Source organism: Pelophylax lessonae (assembly GCF_965119305.1).
Source record: "Pelophylax lessonae genome assembly, chromosome: 2".
Lineage (NCBI taxonomy): Eukaryota > Metazoa > Chordata > Amphibia > Anura > Ranidae > Pelophylax > Pelophylax lessonae.
Genome location: NC_138769.1, coordinates 740,300,273 through 740,322,586, shown reverse-complemented (window position 1 = coordinate 740,322,586; position 22,314 = coordinate 740,300,273).

The window sequence follows — 22,314 nt, the reverse complement described above, 5'->3', positions numbered from 1 at the left end:
CTTAGCAGCGGTCCTGCACATATGTAACATATCAACCTCACACTAACCTCTTCATCACTTTCCTCTCTGCAGATATCTCTACATGTTCCTTTCAATTGCGGCAGCAATACTCAGTGTGCCTGTTGGTGTCGAAACTAGCCTAAGGTACCGAAGGAAATATCCATGCGCAGACCTAATAATATGTGCAGTAGGCCTCCTAAGTGCCAGTCCATGCCTCTTCTTTTGCAACATCTTTGCAGAGAAAAGCCTTGTGGCCAGCTATGTAAGTAAACGGGGATGGCGAGGAGATCCTTTATCCTTTATTTAAGGTCCAGTTAATGCTGTATAGTATGTTGTGTTATCGGTTTGATTGGAAAATTTTGACTCAAAAGGCTTGACAATCAAAAAGTTAATAAGGATAGTTAATCACATCTGTCTAAGATCCATAAATATATAACTAGGTTACACTATGTTACCAAATGTATTGGGACACCTTCCTTTACATGCACACAAACTTTAATGGCATCCCAGTCTTAGTCCGTAGGGTTTAATATTGAGTTGGCCCACCCTTTGCAGCTATAACAGCTTCAACCCCTCTGGGAATGCTGTCCACAAGGTTTAGGAGTGTGTCTATGGGAATCTGGTTTTGTCTTGCCTGCGTTGCCCTTCAAAGTGCTCCTTGCTGTGAAGGCCAGTTATAGGTGGGGGCAGGGGCAATTTTGTTTGTTACTGGTGTCTATGGGAATGTTTGACCATTCTTCCAGAAGCGCATTTGTGCCACGTGCATTTGTGATTGGCGCTACTGCCACGACATTTCTCTGAGGCCCATCAGGGATCTACCACGGGTTTAACTGTATGGGTAATTGAACAAATATCCAGAACCCTTACAGCTGCCGAGCGTTTCAAGCGATTATGTGCCAGGGAAACCTACTGGATATATTCCCTGGACTCTCTTTCGCCCTGCGGCCTTAATGAGGGTATAGAAATCTCTACTATATTGTAATATCATACCAGCACTTGCTTATGTGTGTATGTGTCCATGTGCATGGAGAGAAATATGTGTGTATGTACGTGGATACAGGTACACATGGGCATATGTATTGCACCTGTCTCCTTCATGTGTTTGGATCTTGCAACATGGTGTGCGCACACATACTGGTACCGTGCGCGCATTCCAGCGCGTATGGTGGCGAATATGTGTATGATGATTCTTTATTTTTAATATGTGATATTTTAAATTTTTAACATATGTAATTTAATAGAAGTATGTGTGTGTTCTTAAGATCCCCATGGATCTGTATGTGTATGTTTATGTGGGTATGTATGCGTATATATATATATATCCATATATCTTTTAAGTATACATATTTATAGATATGGAATTCTTTTATTTTAATCTGATATGATGTTTAGTGATAATTGTTATATCAATAATTTTATAACATGAATTTTGTGTATATACATTTATATAAAAATTTATCATCTCTCCTTCCCCCCCTTCCCCTCCCTTCCCCTGTCACACATTATTTTTATTTTCATTTTTATTTTTATATTTATTTTTATTTTATTTTCATTTTGTAATTTTATTTATTATTAATTAATTTTTTATGTTATTATTTATTGCTCCGATTGATATAATGGATAGATAATATATTTCTTTTAAATTTCCTAATACATAGCCATAGCTTGCTACTATATGTATCTTCTATATCTACATTTGATTATTTCATTATTATTCATTATGGCTATGGACTATCATTGATTAGTAAGTATAATTAGTTATGTTTAAATGGTTCCTTATTATCACCATTATGTTTTGAAGCAAACGTATTGATGTAATGCAATTTATTATTCTCATGCTGTTTGCCATGTCATCTGGATGTTCCCTTCCCCCGTACATCGGCCTTTAAAATGGACTTCCTTGTTGTGTCAGTCCTTTTCCCTTGCTTTGAAGAAGGAGGGCGACTGCTGCCTCCCCCCGGCAGTACGCACGCTCGGAAACGCGTCGCATCTCTATGACGTCATCAACATCCGACGCTGTACCGAGCCTCGTTTTCACTGACGCACAGCTAACCTCTTCCTTTCCAGTGTCAGCATACCTAGGCTCTGCTGCACTATCGATCTACATCTAAGAGATCTTCACGCCAGCGGAACAGCTCTACAGATCGGGGATAACGTCCATCACCCCACTCATCTCGAACATCGGAATGGGTTCTTATTGTGTGAATATGCTTACAGATGTGAGTGCATTCCTTTTGATCTAATAAAATTTATTTACAGTCTACATTTAGAGGCGCCTCTATTTTTGTCTTTTTGTTGCACAACAGCAAGCCATTAAACAGCGGCTCATTGAAGAGCGAGCCATTACACAGCGGGCCATTAAACAGCATTGGCCCATTAAAAAACAGCGGGCCCTTGAACAACAGCGGGCCCTTGAACAACAGCGGGCCCTTGAACGACAGCGGGCCCTTGAACGACAGCGGGCCCTTGAACGACAGCGGGCCCTTGAACGACAGCGGGCCCTTGAACGACAGCGGGCCCTTGAACAACAGCGAGCCCTTGACCAACAGGAAGTAATTGAACAACAGCGAGCTGTTGCACAACAGCAAGCCATTAAACATCGGCTCATTTAAGAGCGGACCATTGAACAGCGGGCCATTTGAACCCTCTCCCCGCTCCATCCAAATCTAAAGAAAACCATTTTGAGCGGAGTTCCAATTTAAAATTTGTACTTAATCTTACCATATTTTTTCTTATTTTAGATTAAAATGGAAAGAAGATCAGTAAATGATCAAAGTGAAATGGAGCAGAAGAAGGAGAGAGAACACGTCAGAAAGATAGACTATGACCAGCTAAGAGACACTATCCTGGCAGCTAGAGAACTAGAATATGCCAGGCATGATTACAAAACACCAGCAGAGCTACAAAGAGAGAAGGAGCAGAGGGCCATTGAAGAACAGCAGGCCATTAGAAAGCAAGCCATTGAACAGCGGCGCATTTATGTGCAAGCCATTGAACAGTGGCACAATAAATGTAAAGCCGTTGAAAAGCGAGTTATGGAACAGCGAGCCATTGCTCAGCGGGCCTTTAAACAGCAGGCCATTGAAGAGCGAGCCATTACACAGCGGGCCATTAAACAGCATTGGCCCATTAAACAGCATTGGCCCATTAAAAAACAGCGAGCCATTGAAGAACAGCGGGCCATTAAACAGCGGGCCCTCGAACAGCATACCATTGAACAACAGCGAGCCATTGAACAACAGGAAGTAATTGAACAACAGCAAGCCATTAAAAAGCAGCTCATTTTAGAGCGGACCATTGGAAAGGGGGCGTGGCGACCGGAGCTGCTGATGGCCGCTTAGCTCAGGAGCTCCGACAGCCATAAGGGACCGATCAGCACACAGGACCTCCACAGCCAATTCCTTCGGCTCATCAGGAAGGCAACACCCCGGGGAACCGCCAGAGATGACCCGGCGCCGCAGGGAAAACACACAACTCCCAAAAATGGAGTTAACAGCCAGGCAGCATGAGCCCTGCATTCTGCAAGATGGCGGCGGCGGCCGCCTCCTACAGGCACAACCTCCAGCCCAGCACCCAGCGGCAAGATCCATACAGCAGACGATCAGCAAGGTAGGAAACCCTGACAGTGGGGGATCCTCAGGATCATCCTCACCCGGATCACCTGCATCCAGAAGCCCTGTCAGAACCAAAGCCAGATTTGTATCCCCAGCCAGTGATATAAAACCTTTTATCTTACTTGAAAAGGATCTGATAAAAGGGAGCTCTTTATAACAACTCATCTTCAGTATTTATTTTAAAGTTGTCCACAAAAATACAATTCTATTCCCAATATAAAATACTGGGTTCCATGTGGGATTTTAAAGTCAGTCTGCTCCAAAAAGAAATACCTCTTCTTTAAAGGATCCCTAGAACAATGTAAAAAATAACATCCATGTCTTCTCTACCTCTGTTTTTCAGTCCCAGTCTAATTACGGCCATCTGCGGATTAACAGCACAGCAATTCATTCAAGAGACAATGAACATTTGGATTCCCAAATACTATGAGAAAGCTCGGGAGTTTTATCCAAATCATAAGTGTCAGCCTCCGTTGTGCCAGATTGACAAGTAAAGTACACTTTATTACATATCTAACATATGCATATGCAGGGTTGCTGATAGAAATCATGAGATCCTGTACAGCCTAACTGACAGGGTCCCCCCAGGTATCCGATTATATTTTTACCAAAATGCAATGCTGTGATGCTATGCTTTGCAGCCATTGCAGATATTATACCCCCACTGAACAAGACCCATTCAAGTGAATAACAGCATGAAGGAAACATCTGCACCCCACGCTGAGTGATTGGTGAACCCCCCCCCCCTCACCATCCTGAAATAACCCACCTGTGTGCCCTCAGCAGCTGTCAGTGGGAGAGGAGGGAAAACAGCAGCACTGCAAGGGAAAAGGGCACACAGGGGTCCAAGACAGCAGGGGGAAGGGGGCACAGATACTAGAACCAATCCTCCTACAGTGCAGCCAGAGGAAGAAAAGAAATGTATAAGTTGGCAGCACTGCACAATGGTACAAGTGTCAGTAATAAGGCAGTACTGCTGGCCCTCCTGCTCGACAGGTGCCCGGGCCCCCCTTTTGAACTGATGAAGCCTTGGCCCAGTACAGGAGGGCTGGCTGTACTGCCTTAGCAGCGGTCCTGCACATATGTAACATATCAACCTCACACTAACCTCTTCATCACTTTCCTCTCTGCAGATATCTCTACATGTTCCTTTCAATTGCGGCAGCAATACTCAGTGTGCCTGTTGGTGTCGAAACTAGCCTAAGGTACCGAAGGAAATATCCATGCGCAGGCCTAATAATATGTGCAGTAGGCCTCCTAAGTGCCAGTCCATGCCTCTTCTTTTGCAACATCTTTGCAGAGAAAAGCCTTGTGGCCAGCTATGTAAGTAAACGGGGATGGCGAGGAGATCCTTTATCCTTTATTTAAGGTCCAGTTAATGCTGTATAGTATGTTGTGTTATCGGTTTGATTGGAAAATTTTGACTCAAAAGGCTTGACAATCAAAAAGTTAATAAGGATAGTTAATCACATCTGTCTAAGATCCATAAATATATAACTAGGTTACACTATGTTACCAAATGTATTGGGACACCTTCCTTTACATGCACACAAACTTTAATGGCATCCCAGTCTTAGTCCGTAGGGTTTAATATTGAGTTGGCCCACCCTTTGCAGCTATAACAGCTTCAACCCCTCTGGGAATGCTGTCCACAAGGTTTAGGAGTGTGTCTATGGGAATCTGGTTTTGTCTTGCCTGCGTTGCCCTTCAAAGTGCTCCTTGCTGTGAAGGCCAGTTATAGGTGGGGGCAGGGGCAATTTTGTTTGTTACTGGTGTCTATGGGAATGTTTGACCATTCTTCCAGAAGCGCATTTGTGCCACGTGCATTTGTGATTGGCGCTACTGCCACGACATTTCTCTGAGGCCCATCAGGGATCTACCACGGGTTTAACTGTATGGGTAATTGAACAAATATCCAGAACCCTTACAGCTGCCGAGCGTTTCAAGCGATTATGTGCCAGGGAAACCTACTGGATATATTCCCTGGACTCTCTTTCGCCCTGCGGCCTTAATGAGGGTATAGAAATCTCTACTATATTGTAATATCATACCAGCACTTGCTTATGTGTGTATGTGTCCATGTGCATGGAGAGAAATATGTGTGTATGTACGTGGATACAGGTACACATGGGCATATGTATTGCACCTGTCTCCTTCATGTGTTTGGATCTTGCAACATGGTGTGCGCACACATACTGGTACCGTGCGCGCATTCCAGCGCGTATGGTGGCGAATATGTGTATGATGATTCTTTATTTTTAATATGTGATATTTTAAATTTTTAACATATGTAATTTAATAGAAGTATGTGTGTGTTCTTAAGATCCCCATGGATCTGTATGTGTATGTTTATGTGGGTATGTATGCGTATATATATATATCCATATATCTTTTAAGTATACATATTTATAGATATGGAATTCTTTTATTTTAATCTGATATGATGTTTAGTGATAATTGTTATATCAATAATTTTATAACATGAATTTTGTGTATATACATTTATATAAAAATGTATCATCTCTCCTTCCCCCCCTTCCCCTGTCACACATTATTTTTATTTTCATTTTTATTTTTATATTTATTTTTATTTTATTTTCATTTTGTAATTTTATTTATTATTAAGTAATTTTTTATGTTATTATTTATTGCTCCGATTGATATAATGGATAGATAATATATTTCTTTTAAATTTCCTAATACATAGCCATAGCTTGCTACTATATGTATCTTCTATATCTACATTTGATTATTTCATTATTATTCATTATGGCTATGGACTATCATTGATTAGTAAGTATAATTAGTTATGTTTAAATGGTTCCTTATTATCACCATTATGTTTTGAAGCAAACGTATTGATGTAATGCAATTTATTATTCTCATGCTGTTTGCCATGTCATCTGGATGTTCCCTTCCCCCGTACATCGGCCTTTAAAATGGACTTCCTTGTTGTGTCAGTCCTTTTCCCTTGCTTTGAAGAAGGAGGGCGACTGCTGCCTCCCCCCGGCAGTACGCACGCTCGGAAACGCGTCGCATCTCTATGACGTCATCAACATCCGACGCTGTACCGAGCCTCGTTTTCACTGACGCACAACTAACCTCTTCCTTTCCAGTGTCAGCATACCTAGGCTCTGCTGCACTATCGATCTACATCTAAGAGATCTTCACGCCAGCGGAACAGCTCTACAGATCGGGGATAACGTCCATCACCCCACTCATCTCGAACATCGGAATGGGTTCTTATTGTGTGAATATGCTTACAGATGTGAGTGCATTCCTTTTGATCTAATAAAATTTATTTACAGTCTACATTTAGAGGCGCCTCTATTTTTGTCTTTTTGTTGCACAACAGCAAGCCATTAAACAGCGGCTCATTGAAGAGCGAGCCATTACACAGCGGGCCATTAAACAGCATTGGCCCATTAAAAAACAGCGGGCCCTTGAACAACAGCGGGCCCTTGAACAACAGCGGGCCCTTGAACAACAGCGGGCCCTTGAACGACAGCGGGCCCTTGAACGACAGCGGGCCCTTGAACGACAGCGGGCCCTTGAACGACAGCGGGCCCTTGAACGACAGCGGGCCCTTGAACAACAGCGAGCCCTTGACCAACAGGAAGTAATTGAACAACAGCGAGCTGTTGCACAACAGCAAGCCATTAAACATCGGCTCATTTAAGAGCGGACCATTGAACAGCGGGCCATTTGAACCCTCTCCCCGCTCCATCCAAATCTAAAGAAAACCATTTTGAGCGGAGTTCCAATTTAAAATTTGTACTTAATCTTACCATATTTTTTCTTATTTTAGATTAAAATGGAAAGAAGATCAGTAAATGATCAAAGTGAAATGGAGCAGAAGAAGGAGAGAGAACACGTCAGAAAGATAGACTATGACCAGCTAAGAGACACTATCCTGGCAGCTAGAGAACTAGAATATGCCAGGCATGATTACAAAACACCAGCAGAGCTACAAAGAGAGAAGGAGCAGAGGGCCATTGAAGAACAGCAGGCCATTAGAAAGCAAGCCATTGAACAGCGGCGCATTTATGTGCAAGCCATTGAACAGAGGCACAATAAATGTAAAGCCGTTGAAAAGCGAGTTATGGAACAGCGAGCCATTGCTCAGCGGGCCTTTAAACAGCAGGCCATTGAAGAGCGAGCCATTACACAGCGGGCCATTAAACAGCATTGGCCCATTAAACAGCATTGGCCCATTAAAAAACAGCGAGCCATTGAAGAACAGCGGGCCATTAAACAGCGGGCCCTCGAACAGCATACCATTGAACAACAGCGAGCCATTGAACAACAGGAAGTAATTGAACAACAGCAAGCCATTAAAAAGCAGCTCATTTTAGAGCGGACCATTGGAAAGGGGGCGTGGCGACCGGAGCTGCTGATGGCCGCTTAGCTCAGGAGCTCCGACAGCCATAAGGGACCGATCAGCACACAGGACCTCCACAGCCAATTCCTTCGGCTCATCAGGAAGGCAACACCCCGGGGAACCGCCAGAGATGACCCGGCGCCGCAGGGAAAACACACAACTCCCAAAAATGGAGTTAACAGCCAGGCAGCATGAGCCCTGCATTCTGCAAGATGGCGGCGGCGGCCGCCTCCTACAGGCACAACCTCCAGCCCAGCACCCAGCGGCAAGATCCATACAGCAGACGATCAGCAAGGTAGGAAACCCTGACAGTGGGGGATCCTCAGGATCATCCTCACCCGGATCACCTGCATCCAGAAGCCCTGTCAGAACCAAAGCCAGATTTGTATCCCCAGCCAGTGATATAAAACCTTTTATCTTACTTGAAAAGGATCTGATAAAAGGGAGCTCTTTATAACAACTCATCTTCAGTATTTATTTTAAAGTTGTCCACAAAAATACAATTCTATTCCCAATATAAAATACTGGGTTCCATGTGGGATTTTAAAGTCAGTCTGCTCCAAAAAGAAATACCTCTTCTTTAAAGGATCCCTAGAACAATGTAAAAAATAACATCCATGTCTTCTCTACCTCTGTTTTTCAGTCCCAGTCTAATTACGGCCATCTGCGGATTAACAGCACAGCAATTCATTCAAGAGACAATGAACATTTGGATTCCCAAATACTATGAGAAAGCTCAGGAGTTTTATCCAAATCATAAGTGTCAGCCTCCGTTGTGCCAGATTGACAAGTAAAGTACACTTTATTACATATCTAACATATGCATATGCAGGGTTGCTGATAGAAATCATGAGATCCTGTACAGCCTAACTGACAGGGTCCCCCCAGGTATCCGATTATATTTTTACCAAAATGCAATGCTGTGATGCTATGCTTTGCAGCCATTGCAGATATTATACCCCCACTGAACAAGACCCATTCAAGTGAATAACAGCATGAAGGAAACATCTGCACCCCACGCTGAGTGATTGGTGAACCCCCCCCTCACCATCCTGAAATAACCCACCTGTGTGCCCTCAGCAGCTGTCAGTGGGAGAGGAGGGAAAACAGCAGCACTGCAAGGGAAAAGGGCACACAGGGGTCCAAGACAGCAGGGGGAAGGGGGCACAGATACTAGAACCAATCCTCCTACAGTGCAGCCAGAGGAAGAAAAGAAATGTATAAGTTGGCAGCACTGCACAATGGTACAAGTGTCAGTAATAAGGCAGTACTGCTGGCCCTCCTGCTCGACAGGTGCCCGGGCCCCCCTTTTGAACTGATGAAGCCTTGGCCCAGTACAGGAGGGCTGGCTGTACTGCCTTAGCAGCGGTCCTGCACATATGTAACATATCAACCTCACACTAACCTCTTCATCACTTTCCTCTCTGCAGATATCTCTACATGTTCCTTTCAATTGCGGCAGCAATACTCAGTGTGCCTGTTGGTGTCGAAACTAGCCTAAGGTACCGAAGGAAATATCCATGCGCAGACCTAATAATATGTGCAGTAGGCCTCCTAAGTGCCAGTCCATGCCTCTTCTTTTGCAACATCTTTGCAGAGAAAAGCCTTGTGGCCAGCTATGTAAGTAAACGGGGATGGCGAGGAGATCCTTTATCCTTTATTTAAGGTCCAGTTAATGCTGTATAGTATGTTGTGTTATCGGTTTGATTGGAAAATTTTGACTCAAAAGGCTTGACAATCAAAAAGTTAATAAGGATAGTTAATCACATCTGTCTAAGATCCATAAATATATAACTAGGTTACACTATGTTACCAAATGTATTGGGACACCTTCCTTTACATGCACACAAACTTTAATGGCATCCCAGTCTTAGTCCGTAAGGTTTAATATTGAGTTGGCCCACCCTTTGCAGCTATAACAGCTTCAACCCCTCTGGGAATGCTGTCCACAAGGTTTAGGAGTGTGTCTATGGGAATCTGGTTTTGTCTTGCCTGCGTTGCCCTTCAAAGTGCTCCTTGCTGTGAAGGCCAGTTATAGGTGGGGGCAGGGGCAATTTTGTTTGTTACTGGTGTCTATGGGAATGTTTGACCATTCTTCCAGAAGCGCATTTGTGCCACGTGCATTTGTGATTGGCGCTACTGCCACGACATTTCTCTGAGGCCCATCAGGGATCTACCACGGGTTTAACTGTATGGGTAATTGAACAAATATCCAGAACCCTTACAGCTGCCGAGCGTTTCAAGCGATTATGTGCCAGGTAAACCTACTGGATATATTCCCTGGACTCTCTTTCGCCCTGCGGCCTTAATGAGGGTATAGAAATCTCTACTATATTGTAATATCATACCAGCACTTGCTTATGTGTGTATGTGTCCATGTGCATGGAGAGAAATATGTGTGTATGTACGTGGATACAGGTACACATGGGCATATGTATTGCACCTGTCTCCTTCATGTGTTTGGATCTTGCAACATGGTGTGCGCACACATACTGGTACCGTGCGCGCATTCCAGCGCGTATGGTGGCGAATATGTGTATGATGATTCTTTATTTTTAATATGTGATATTTTAAATTTTTAACATATGTAATTTAATAGAAGTATGTGTGTGTTCTTAAGATCCCCATGGATCTGTATGTGTATGTTTATGTGGGTATGTATGCGTATATATATATATCCATATATCTTTTAAGTATACATATTTATAGATATGGAATTCTTTTATTTTAATCTGATATGATGTTTAGTGATAATTGTTATATCAATAATTTTATAACATGAATTTTGTGTATATACATTTATATAAAAATTTATCATCTCTCCTTCCCCCCCTTCCCCTCCCTTCCCCTGTCACACATTATTTTTATTTTCATTTTTATTTTTATATTTATTTTTATTTTATTTTCATTTTGTAATTTTATTTATTAATTAATTTTTTATGTTATTATTTATTGCTCCGATTGATATAATGGATAGATAATATATTTCTTTTAAATTTCCTAATACATAGCCATAGCTTGCTACTATATGTATCTTCTATATCTACATTTGATTATTTCATTATTATTCATTATGGCTATGGACTATCATTGATTAGTAAGTATAATTAGTTATGTTTAAATGGTTCCTTATTATCACCATTATGTTTTGAAGCAAACGTATTGATGTAATGCAATTTATTATTCTCATGCTGTTTGCCATGTCATCTGGATGTTCCCTTCCCCCGTACATCGGCCTTTAAAATGGACTTCCTTGTTGTGTCAGTCCTTTTCCCTTGCTTTGAAGAAGGAGGGCGACTGCTGCCTCCCCCCGGCAGTACGCACGCTCGGAAACGCGTCGCATCTCTATGACGTCATCAACATCCGACGCTGTACCGAGCCTCGTTTTCACTGACGCACAGCTAACCTCTTCCTTTCCAGTGTCAGCATACCTAGGCTCTGCTGCACTATCGATCTACATCTAAGAGGTCTTCACGCCAGCGGAACAGCTCTACAGATCGGGGATAACGTCCATCACCCCACTCATCTCGAACATCGGAATGGGTTCTTATTGTGTGAATATGCTTACAGATGTGAGTGCATTCCTTTTGATCTAATAAAATTTATTTACAGTCTACATTTAGAGGCGCCTCTATTTTTGTCTTTTTGTTGCACAACAGCAAGCCATTAAACAGCGGCTCATTGAAGAGCGAGCCATTACACAGCGGGCCATTAAACAGCATTGGCCCATTAAAAAACAGCGGGCCCTTGAACAACAGCGGGCCCTTGAACAACAGCGGGCCCTTGAACAACAGCGGGCCCTTGAACAACAGCGGGCCCTTGAACAACAGCGGGCCCTTGAACAACAGCGGGCCCTTGAACAACAGCGGGCCCTTGAACAACAGCGAGCCCTTGACCAACAGGAAGTAATTGAACAACAGCGAGCTGTTGCACAACAGCAAGCCATTAAACATCGGCTCATTTAAGAGCGGACCATTAAACAGCGGGCCATTTGAACCCTCTCCCCGCTCCATCCAAATCTAAAGAAAACCATTTTGAGCGGAGTTCCAATTTAAAATTTGTACTTAATCTTACCATATTTTTTCTTATTTTAGATTAAAATGGAAAGAAGATCAGTAAATGATCAAAGTGAAATGGAGCAGAAGAAGGAGAGAGAACACGTCAGAAAGATAGACTATGACCAGCTAAGAGACACTATCCTGGCAGCTAGAGAACTAGAATATGCCAGGCATGATTACAAAACACCAGCAGAGCTACAAAGAGAGAAGGAGCAGAGGGCCATTGAAGAACAGCAGGCCATTAGAAAGCAAGCCATTGAACAGCGGCGCATTTATGTGCAAGCCATTGAACAGTGGCACAATAAATGTAAAGCCGTTGAAAAGCGAGTTATGGAACAGCGAGCCATTGCTCAGCGGGCCTTTAAACAGCAGGCCATTGAAGAGCGAGCCATTACACAGCGGGCCATTAACCGGTTGCCGACCGCCGCACGACTATATACTGCGGCGGTCAGCCCCGGCCAGGCAGAGTGACGTATCGGTACGTCACTCGCCTGTCACTGACTTGCGAGCCTATAGCGAGCGGGCGCGCGCCCGCCGAGGCGCGCGCCCGCCGCGGCTCGTTCACAGGCAAGTCAGTGCGTGTGACCGGCGGACTCGATGTCCGCCGGCCACACTACGATCGCTCCTGTGAAGGGAGAAAGACAGAGCAGCTTGTGTAAACAAGCTGCCTGTCAGTTCTCCCTGTGTAAAAGTAAAGATCTGACCGTTCTACTATGTAGAACGGTTGATCTTTGCTTTTACACCAATAGCAATGTCCCTACACAGTAGAAAGCACGCCCCTAGGACACACTTAACCCCTCCCTTCCCAATAAAGTTAACCCCTTCCCTGCCAGTGTCATTTTTGCAGTAACAGTGCATATGTATAGCACTGATTACTGCAGTAATGTCACTGGTAACCCCAAAAGTGTCAAAAATGTCAGTCAAGGGTCCGATCTGTCCGCCGCAATGTCGCAGTACCGAAAAAAAAATCGCAGATCGCCGCCATTACGCGTTAAAAAAAAAAACACCAAAAATGACAAAAATCTTTCTCTTTGTTAGTAAACGCGATAACTTTTGCGCAAACCAATCAAAATACGCTTTTTGCGATTTTTTTTACCAAACATAGGTAGCATAAAACAAATTGGCCGAAAAATGTTAAAAAATTTTGATTTTTACTTTTTTTTTTGGGGAATTTCATATAAAAAAATGTGAAAAATATTGTTATTTTTGCAAAATTTACGCTCTTTTTTTGTTTATAGCGCGTGATCAAAAAATCGCACAGGTGATCAAATACCACCAAAAGAAAGCTCTGTTTGTGGGAAAAAAAGGACGTCAAATTCGTTTAGGTACAGCGTCGCACGACCGCGCAATTGTCCGTTAAAGTCACGCAGTAAAAAATCGCAAAAAAACCCCTGGTCCTTTAGCAGCCAAATCCTCCGGGGCTTAAGTGGTTAAACAGCATTGGCCCATTAAAAAACAGCGAGCCATTGAAGAACAGCGGGCCATTAAACAGCGGGCCCTCGAACAGCATACCATTGAACAACAGCGAGCCATTGAACAACAGGAAGTAATTGAACAACAGCAAGCCATTAAAAAGCAGCTCATTTTAGAGCGGACCATTGGAAAGGGGGCGTGGCGACCGGAGCTGCTGATGGCCGCTTAGCTCAGGAGCTCCGACAGCCATAAGGGACCGATCAGCACACAGGACCTCCACAGCCAATTCCTTCGGCTCATCAGGAAGGCAACACCCCGGGGAACCGCCAGAGATGACCCGGCGCCGCAGGGAAAACACACAACTCCCAAAAATGGAGTTAACAGCCAGGCAGCATGAGCCCTGCATTCTGCAAGATGGCGGCGGCGGCCACCTCCTACAGGCACAACCTCCAGCCCAGCACCCAGCGGCAAGATCCATACAGCAGACGATCAGCAAGGTAGGAAACCCTGACAGTGGGGGATCCTCAGGATCATCCTCACCCGGATCACCTGCATCCAGAAGCCCTGTCAGAACCAAAGCCAGATTTGTATCCCCAGCCAGTGATATAAAACCTTTTATCTTACTTGAAAAGGATCTGATAAAAGGGAGCTCTTTATAACAACTCATCTTCAGTATTTATTTTAAAGTTGTCCACAAAAATACAATTCTATTCCCAATATAAAATACTGGGTTCCATGTGGGATTTTAAAGTCAGTCTGCTCCAAAAAGAAATACCTCTTCTTTAAAGGATCCCTAGAACAATGTAAAAAATAACATCCATGTCTTCTCTACCTCTGTTTTTCAGTCCCAGTCTAATTACGGCCATCTGCGGATTAACAGCACAGCAATTCATTCAAGAGACAATGAACATTTGGATTCCCAAATACTATGAGAAAGCTCGGGAGTTTTATCCAAATCATAAGTGTCAGCCTCCGTTGTGCCAGATTGACAAGTAAAGTACACTTTATTACATATCTAACATATGCATATGCAGGGTTGCTGATAGAAATCATGAGATCCTGTACAGCCTAACTGACAGGGTCCCCCCAGGTATCCGATTATATTTTTACCAAAATGCAATGCTGTGATGCTATGCTTTGCAGCCATTGCAGATATTATACCCCCACTGAACAAGACCCATTCAAGTGAATAACAGCATGAAGGAAACATCTGCACCCCACGCTGAGTGATTGGTGAACCCCCCCCTCACCATCCTGAAATAACCCACCTGTGTGCCCTCAGCAGCTGTCAGTGGGAGAGGAGGGAAAACAGCAGCACTGCAAGGGAAAAGGGCACACAGGGGTCCAAGACAGCAGGGGGAAGGGGGCACAGATACTAGAACCAATCCTCCTACAGTGCAGCCAGAGGAAGAAAAGAAATGTATAAGTTGGCAGCACTGCACAATGGTACAAGTGTCAGTAATAAGGCAGTACTGCTGGCCCTCCTGCTCGACAGGTGCCCGGGCCCCCCTTTTGAACTGATGAAGCCTTGGCCCAGTACAGGAGGGCTGGCTGTACTGCCTTAGCAGCGGTCCTGCACATATGTAACATATCAACCTCACACTAACCTCTTCATCACTTTCCTCTCTGCAGATATCTCTACATGTTCCTTTCAATTGCGGCAGCAATACTCAGTGTGCCTGTTGGTGTCGAAACTAGCCTAAGGTACCGAAGGAAATATCCATGCGCAGACCTAATAATATGTGCAGTAGGCCTCCTAAGTGCCAGTCCATGCCTCTTCTTTTGCAACATCTTTGCAGAGAAAAGCCTTGTGGCCAGCTATGTAAGTAAACGGGGATGGCGAGGAGATCCTTTATCCTTTATTTAAGGTCCAGTTAATGCTGTATAGTATGTTGTGTTATCGGTTTGATTGGAAAATTTTGACTCAAAAGGCTTGACAATCAAAAAGTTAATAAGGATAGTTAATCACATCTGTCTAAGATCCATAAATATATAACTAGGTTACACTATGTTACCAAATGTATTGGGACACCTTCCTTTACATGCACACAAACTTTAATGGCATCCCAGTCTTAGTCCGTAGGGTTTAATATTGAGTTGGCCCACCCTTTGCAGCTATAACAGCTTCAACCCCTCTGGGAATGCTGTCCACAAGGTTTAGGAGTGTGTCTATGGGAATCTGGTTTTGTCTTGCCTGCGTTGCCCTTCAAAGTGCTCCTTGCTGTGAAGGCCAGTTATAGGTGGGGGCAGGGGCAATTTTGTTTGTTACTGGTGTCTATGGGAATGTTTGACCATTCTTCCAGAAGCGCATTTGTGCCACGTGCATTTGTGATTGGCGCTACTGCCACGACATTTCTCTGAGGCCCATCAGGGATCTACCACGGGTTTAACTGTATGGGTAATTGAACAAATATCCAGAACCCTTACAGCTGCCGAGCGTTTCAAGCGATTATGTGCCAGGGAAACCTACTGGATATATTCCCTGGACTCTCTTTCGCCCTGCGGCCTTAATGAGGGTATAGAAATCTCTACTATATTGTAATATCATACCAGCACTTGCTTATGTGTGTATGTGTCCATGTGCATGGAGAGAAATATGTGTGTATGTACGTGGATACAGGTACACATGGGCATATGTATTGCACCTGTCTCCTTCATGTGTTTGGATCTTGCAACATGGTGTGCGCACACATACTGGTACCGTGCGCGCATTCCAGCGCGTATGGTGGCGAATATGTGTATGATGATTCTTTATTTTTAATATGTGATATTTAAAATTTTTAACATATGTAATTTAATAGAAGTATGTGTGTGTTCTTAAGATCCCCATGGATCTGTATGTGTATGTTTATGTGGGTATGTATGCGTATATATATATATATATCCATATATCTTTTAAGTATACATATTTATAGATATGGAATTCTTTTATTTTAATCTGATATGATGTTTAGTGATAATTGTTATATCAATAATTTTATAACATGAATTTTGTGTATATACATTTATATAAAAATTTATCATCTCTCCTTCCCCCCCTTCCCCTCCCTTCCCCTGTCACACATTATTTTTATTTTCATTTTTATTTTTATATTTATTTTTATTTTATTTTCATTTTGTAATTTTATTTATTATTAATTAATTTTTTATGTTATTATTTATTGCTCCGATTGATATAATGGATAGATAATATATTTCTTTTAAATTTCCTAATACATAGCCATAGCTTGCTACTATATGTATCTTCTATATCTACATTTGATTATTTCATTATTATTCATTATGGCTATGGACTATCATTGATTAGTAAGTATAATTAGTTATGTTTAAATGGTTCCTTATTATCACCATTATGTTTTGAAGCAAACGTATTGATGTAATGCAATTTATTATTCTCATGCTGTTTGCCATGTCATCTGGATGTTCCCTTCCCCCGTACATCGGCCTTTAAAATGGACTTCCTTGTTGTGTCAGTCCTTTTCCCTTGCTTTGAAGAAGGAGGGCGACTGCTGCCTCCCCCCGGCAGTACGCACGCTCGGAAACGCGTCGCATCTCTATGACGTCATCAACATCCGACGCTGTACCGAGCCTCGTTTTCACTGACGCACAGCTAACCTCTTCCTTTCCAGTGTCAGCATACCTAGGCTCTGCTGCACTATCGATCTACATCTAAGAGGTCTTCACGCCAGCGGAACAGCTCTACAGATCGGGGATAACGTCCATCACCCCACTCATCTCGAACATCGGAATGGGTTCTTATTGTGTGAATATGCTTACAGATGTGAGTGCATTCCTTTTGATCTAATAAAATTTATTTACAGTCTACATTTAGAGGCGCCTCTATTTTTGTCTTTTTGTTGCACAACAGCAAGCCATTAAACAGCGGCTCATTGAAGAGCGAGCCATTACACAGCGGGCCATTAAACAGCATTGGCCCATTAAAAAACAGCGGGCCCTTGAACAACAGCGGGCCCTTGAACAACAGCGGGCCCTTGAACGACAGCGGGCCCTTGAACGACAGCGGGCCCTTGAACAACAGCGGGCCCTTGAACAACAGCGGGCCCTTGAACAACAGCGGGCCCTTGAACAACAGCGAGCCCTTGACCAACAGGAAGTAATTGAACAACAGCGAGCTGTTGCACAACAGCAAGCCATTAAACATCGGCTCATTTAAGAGCGGACCATTGAACAGCGGGCCATTTGAACCCTCTCCCCGCTCCATCCAAATCTAAAGAAAACCATTTTGAGCGGAGTTCCAATTTAAAATTTGTACTTAATCTTACCATATTTTTTCTTATTTTAGATTAAAATGGAAAGAAGATCAGTAAATGATCAAAGTGAAATGGAGCAGAAGAAGGAGAGAGAACACGTCAGAAAGATAGACTATGACCAGCTAAGAGACACTATCCTGGCAGCTAGAGAACTAGAATATGCCAGGCATGATTACAAAACACCAGCAGAGCTACAAAGAGAGAAGGAGCAGAGGGCCATTGAAGAACAGCAGGCCATTAGAAAGCAAGCCATTGAACAGCGGCGCATTTATGTGCAAGCCATTGAACAGTGGCACAATAAATGTAAAGCCGTTGAAAAGCGAGTTATGGAACAGCGAGCCATTGCTCAGCGGGCCTTTAAACAGCAGGCCATTGAAGAGCGAGCCATTACACAGCGGGCCATTAAACAGCATTGGCCCATTAAACAGCATTGGCCCATTAAAAAACAGCGAGCCATTGAAGAACAGCGGGCCATTAAACAGCGGGCCCTCGAACAGCATACCATTGAACAACAGCGAGCCATTGAACAACAGGAAGTAATTGAACAACAGCAAGCCATTAAAAAGCAGCTCATTTTAGAGCGGACCATTGGAAAGGGGGCGTGGCGACCGGAGCTGCTGATGGCCGCTTAGCTCAGGAGCTCCGACAGCCATAAGGGACCGATCAGCACACAGGACCTCCACAGCCAATTCCTTCGGCTCATCAGGAAGGCAACACCCCGGGGAACCGCCAGAGATGACCCGGCGCCGCAGGGAAAACACACAACTCCCAAAAATGGAGTTAACAGCCAGGCAGCATGAGCCCTGCATTCTGCAAGATGGCGGCGGCGGCCGCCTCCTACAGGCACAACCTCCAGCCCAGCACCCAGCGGCAAGATCCATACAGCAGACGATCAGCAAGGTAGGAAACCCTGACAGTGGGGGATCCTCAGGATCATCCTCACCCGGATCACCTGCATCCAGAAGCCCTGTCAGAACCAAAGCCAGATTTGTATCCCCAGCCAGTGATATAAAACCTTTTATCTTACTTGAAAAGGATCTGATAAAAGGGAGCTCTTTATAACAACTCATCTTCAGTATTTATTTTAAAGTTGTCCACAAAAATACAATTCTATTCCCAATATAAAATACTGGGTTCCATGTGGGATTTTAAAGTCAGTCTGCTCCAAAAAGAAATACCTCTTCTTTAAAGGATCCCTAGAACAATGTAAAAAATAACATCCATGTCTTCTCTACCTCTGTTTTTCAGTCCCAGTCTAATTACGGCCATCTGCGGATTAACAGCACAGCAATTCATTCAAGAGACAATGAACATTTGGATTCCCAAATACTATGAGAAAGCTCGGGAGTTTTATCCAAATCATAAGTGTCAGCCTCCGTTGTGCCAGATTGACAAGTAAAGTACACTTTATTACATATCTAACATATGCATATGCAGGGTTGCTGATAGAAATCATGAGATCCTGTACAGCCTAACTGACAGGGTCCCCCCAGGTATCCGATTATATTTTTACCAAAATGCAATGCTGTGATGCTATGCTTTGCAGCCATTGCAGATATTATACCCCCACTGAACAAGACCCATTCAAGTGAATAACAGCATGAAGGAAACATCTGCACCCCACGCTGAGTGATTGGTGAACCCCCCCCTCACCATCCTGAAATAACCCACCTGTGTGCCCTCAGCAGCTGTCAGTGGGAGAGGAGGGAAAACAGCAGCACTGCAAGGGAAAAGGGCACACAGGGGTCCAAGACAGCAGGGGGAAGGGGGCACAGATACTAGAACCAATCCTCCTACAGTGCAGCCAGAGGAAGAAAAGAAATGTATAAGTTGGCAGCACTGCACAATGGTACAAGTGTCAGTAATAAGGCAGTACTGCTGGCCCTCCTGCTCGACAGGTGCCCGGGCCCCCCTTTTGAACTGATGAAGCCTTGGCCCAGTACAGGAGGGCTGGCTGTACTGCCTTAGCAGCGGTCCTGCACATATGTAACATATCAACCTCACACTAACCTCTTCATCACTTTCCTCTCTGCAGATATCTCTACATGTTCCTTTCAATTGCGGCAGCAATACTCAGTGTGCCTGTTGGTGTCGAAACTAGCCTAAGGTACCGAAGGAAATATCCATGCGCAGGCCTAATAATATGTGCAGTAGGCCTCCTAAGTGCCAGTCCATGCCTCTTCTTTTGCAACATCTTTGCAGAGAAAAGCCTTGTGGCCAGCTATGTAAGTAAACGGGGATGGCGAGGAGATCCTTTATCCTTTATTTAAGGTCCAGTTAATGCTGTATAGTATGTTGTGTTATCGGTTTGATTGGAAAATTTTGACTCAAAAGGCTTGACAATCAAAAAGTTAATAAGGATAGTTAATCACATCTGTCTAAGATCCATAAATATATAACTAGGTTACACTATGTTACCAAATGTATTGGGACACCTTCCTTTACATGCACACAAACTTTAATGGCATCCCAGTCTTAGTCCGTAGGGTTTAATATTGAGTTGGCCCACCCTTTGCAGCTATAACAGCTTCAACCCCTCTGGGAATGCTGTCCACAAGGTTTAGGAGTGTGTCTATGGGAATCTGGTTTTGTCTTGCCTGCGTTGCCCTTCAAAGTGCTCCTTGCTGTGAAGGCCAGTTATAGGTGGGGGCAGGGGCAATTTTGTTTGTTACTGGTGTCTATGGGAATGTTTGACCATTCTTCCAGAAGCGCATTTGTGCCACGTGCATTTGTGATTGGCGCTACTGCCACGACATTTCTCTGAGGCCCATCAGGGATCTACCACGGGTTTAACTGTATGGGTAATTGAACAAATATCCAGAACCCTTACAGCTGCCGAGCGTTTCAAGCGATTATGTGCCAGGGAAACCTACTGGATATATTCCCTGGACTCTCTTTCGCCCTGCGGCCTTAATGAGGGTATAGAAATCTCTACTATATTGTAATATCATACCAGCACTTGCTTATGTGTGTATGTGTCCATGTGCATGGAGAGAAATATGTGTGTATGTACGTGGATACAGGTACACATGGGCATATGTATTGCACCTGTCTCCTTCATGTGTTTGGATCTTGCAACATGGTGTGCGCACACATACTGGTACCGTGCGCGCATTCCAGCGCGTATGGTGGCGAATATGTGTATGATGATTCTTTATTTTTAATATGTGATATTTTAAATTTTTAACATATGTAATTTAATAGAAGTATGTGTGTGTTCTTAAGATCCCCATGGATCTGTATGTGTATGTTTATGTGGGTATGTATGCGTATATATATATATATATATCCATATATCTTTTAAGTATACATATTTATAGATATGGAATTCTTTTATTTTAATCTGATATGATGTTTAGTGATAATTGTTATATCAATAATTTTATAACATGAATTTTGTGTATATACATTTATATAAAAATTTATCATCTCTCCTTCCCCCCCTTCCCCTCCCTTCCCCTGTCACACATTATTTTTATTTTCATTTTTATTTTTATATTTATTTTTATTTTATTTTCATTTTGTAATTTTATTTATTATTAATTAATTTTTTATGTTATTATTTATTGCTCCGATTGATATAATGGATAGATAATATATTTCTTTTAAATTTCCTAATACATAGCCATAGCTTGCTACTATATGTATCTTCTATATCTACATTTGATTATTTCATTATTATTCATTATGGCTATGGACTATCATTGATTAGTAAGTATAATTAGTTATGTTTAAATGGTTCCTTATTATCACCATTATGTTTTGAAGCAAACGTATTGATGTAATGCAATTTATTATTCTCATGCTGTTTGCCATGTCATCTGGATGTTCCCTTCCCCCGTACATCGGCCTTTAAAATGGACTTCCTTGTTGTGTCAGTCCTTTTCCCTTGCTTTGAAGAAGGAGGGCGACTGCTGCTTCCCCCCGCCACTACGCACGCTCGGAAACGCGTCGCATCTCTATGACGTCATCAACATCCGACGCTGTACCGAGCCTCGTTTTCACTGACGCACAGCTAACCTCTTCCTTTCCAGTGTCAGCATACCTAGGCTCTGCTGCACTATCGATCTACATCTAAGAGGTCTTCACGCCAGCGGAACAGCTCTACAGATCGGGGATAACGTCCATCACCCCACTCATCTCGAACATCGGAATGGGTTCTTATTGTGTGAATATGCTTACAGATGTGAGTGCATTCCTTTTGATCTAATAAAATTTATTTACAGTCTACATTTAGAGGCGCCTCTATTTTTGTCTTTTTGTTGCACAACAGCAAGCCATTAAACAGCGGCTCATTGAAGAGCGAGCCATTACACAGCGGGCCATTAAACAGCATTGGCCCATTAAAAAACAGCGGGCCCTTGAACAACAGCGGGCCCTTGAACAACAGCGGGCCCTTGAACGACAGCGGGCCCTTGAACGACAGCGGGCCCTTGAACGACAGCGGGCCCTTGAACAACAGCGGGCCCTTGAACAACAGCGGGCCCTTGAACAACAGCGAGCCCTTGACCAACAGGAAGTAATTGAACAACAGCGAGCTGTTGCACAACAGCAAGCCATTAAACATCGGCTCATTT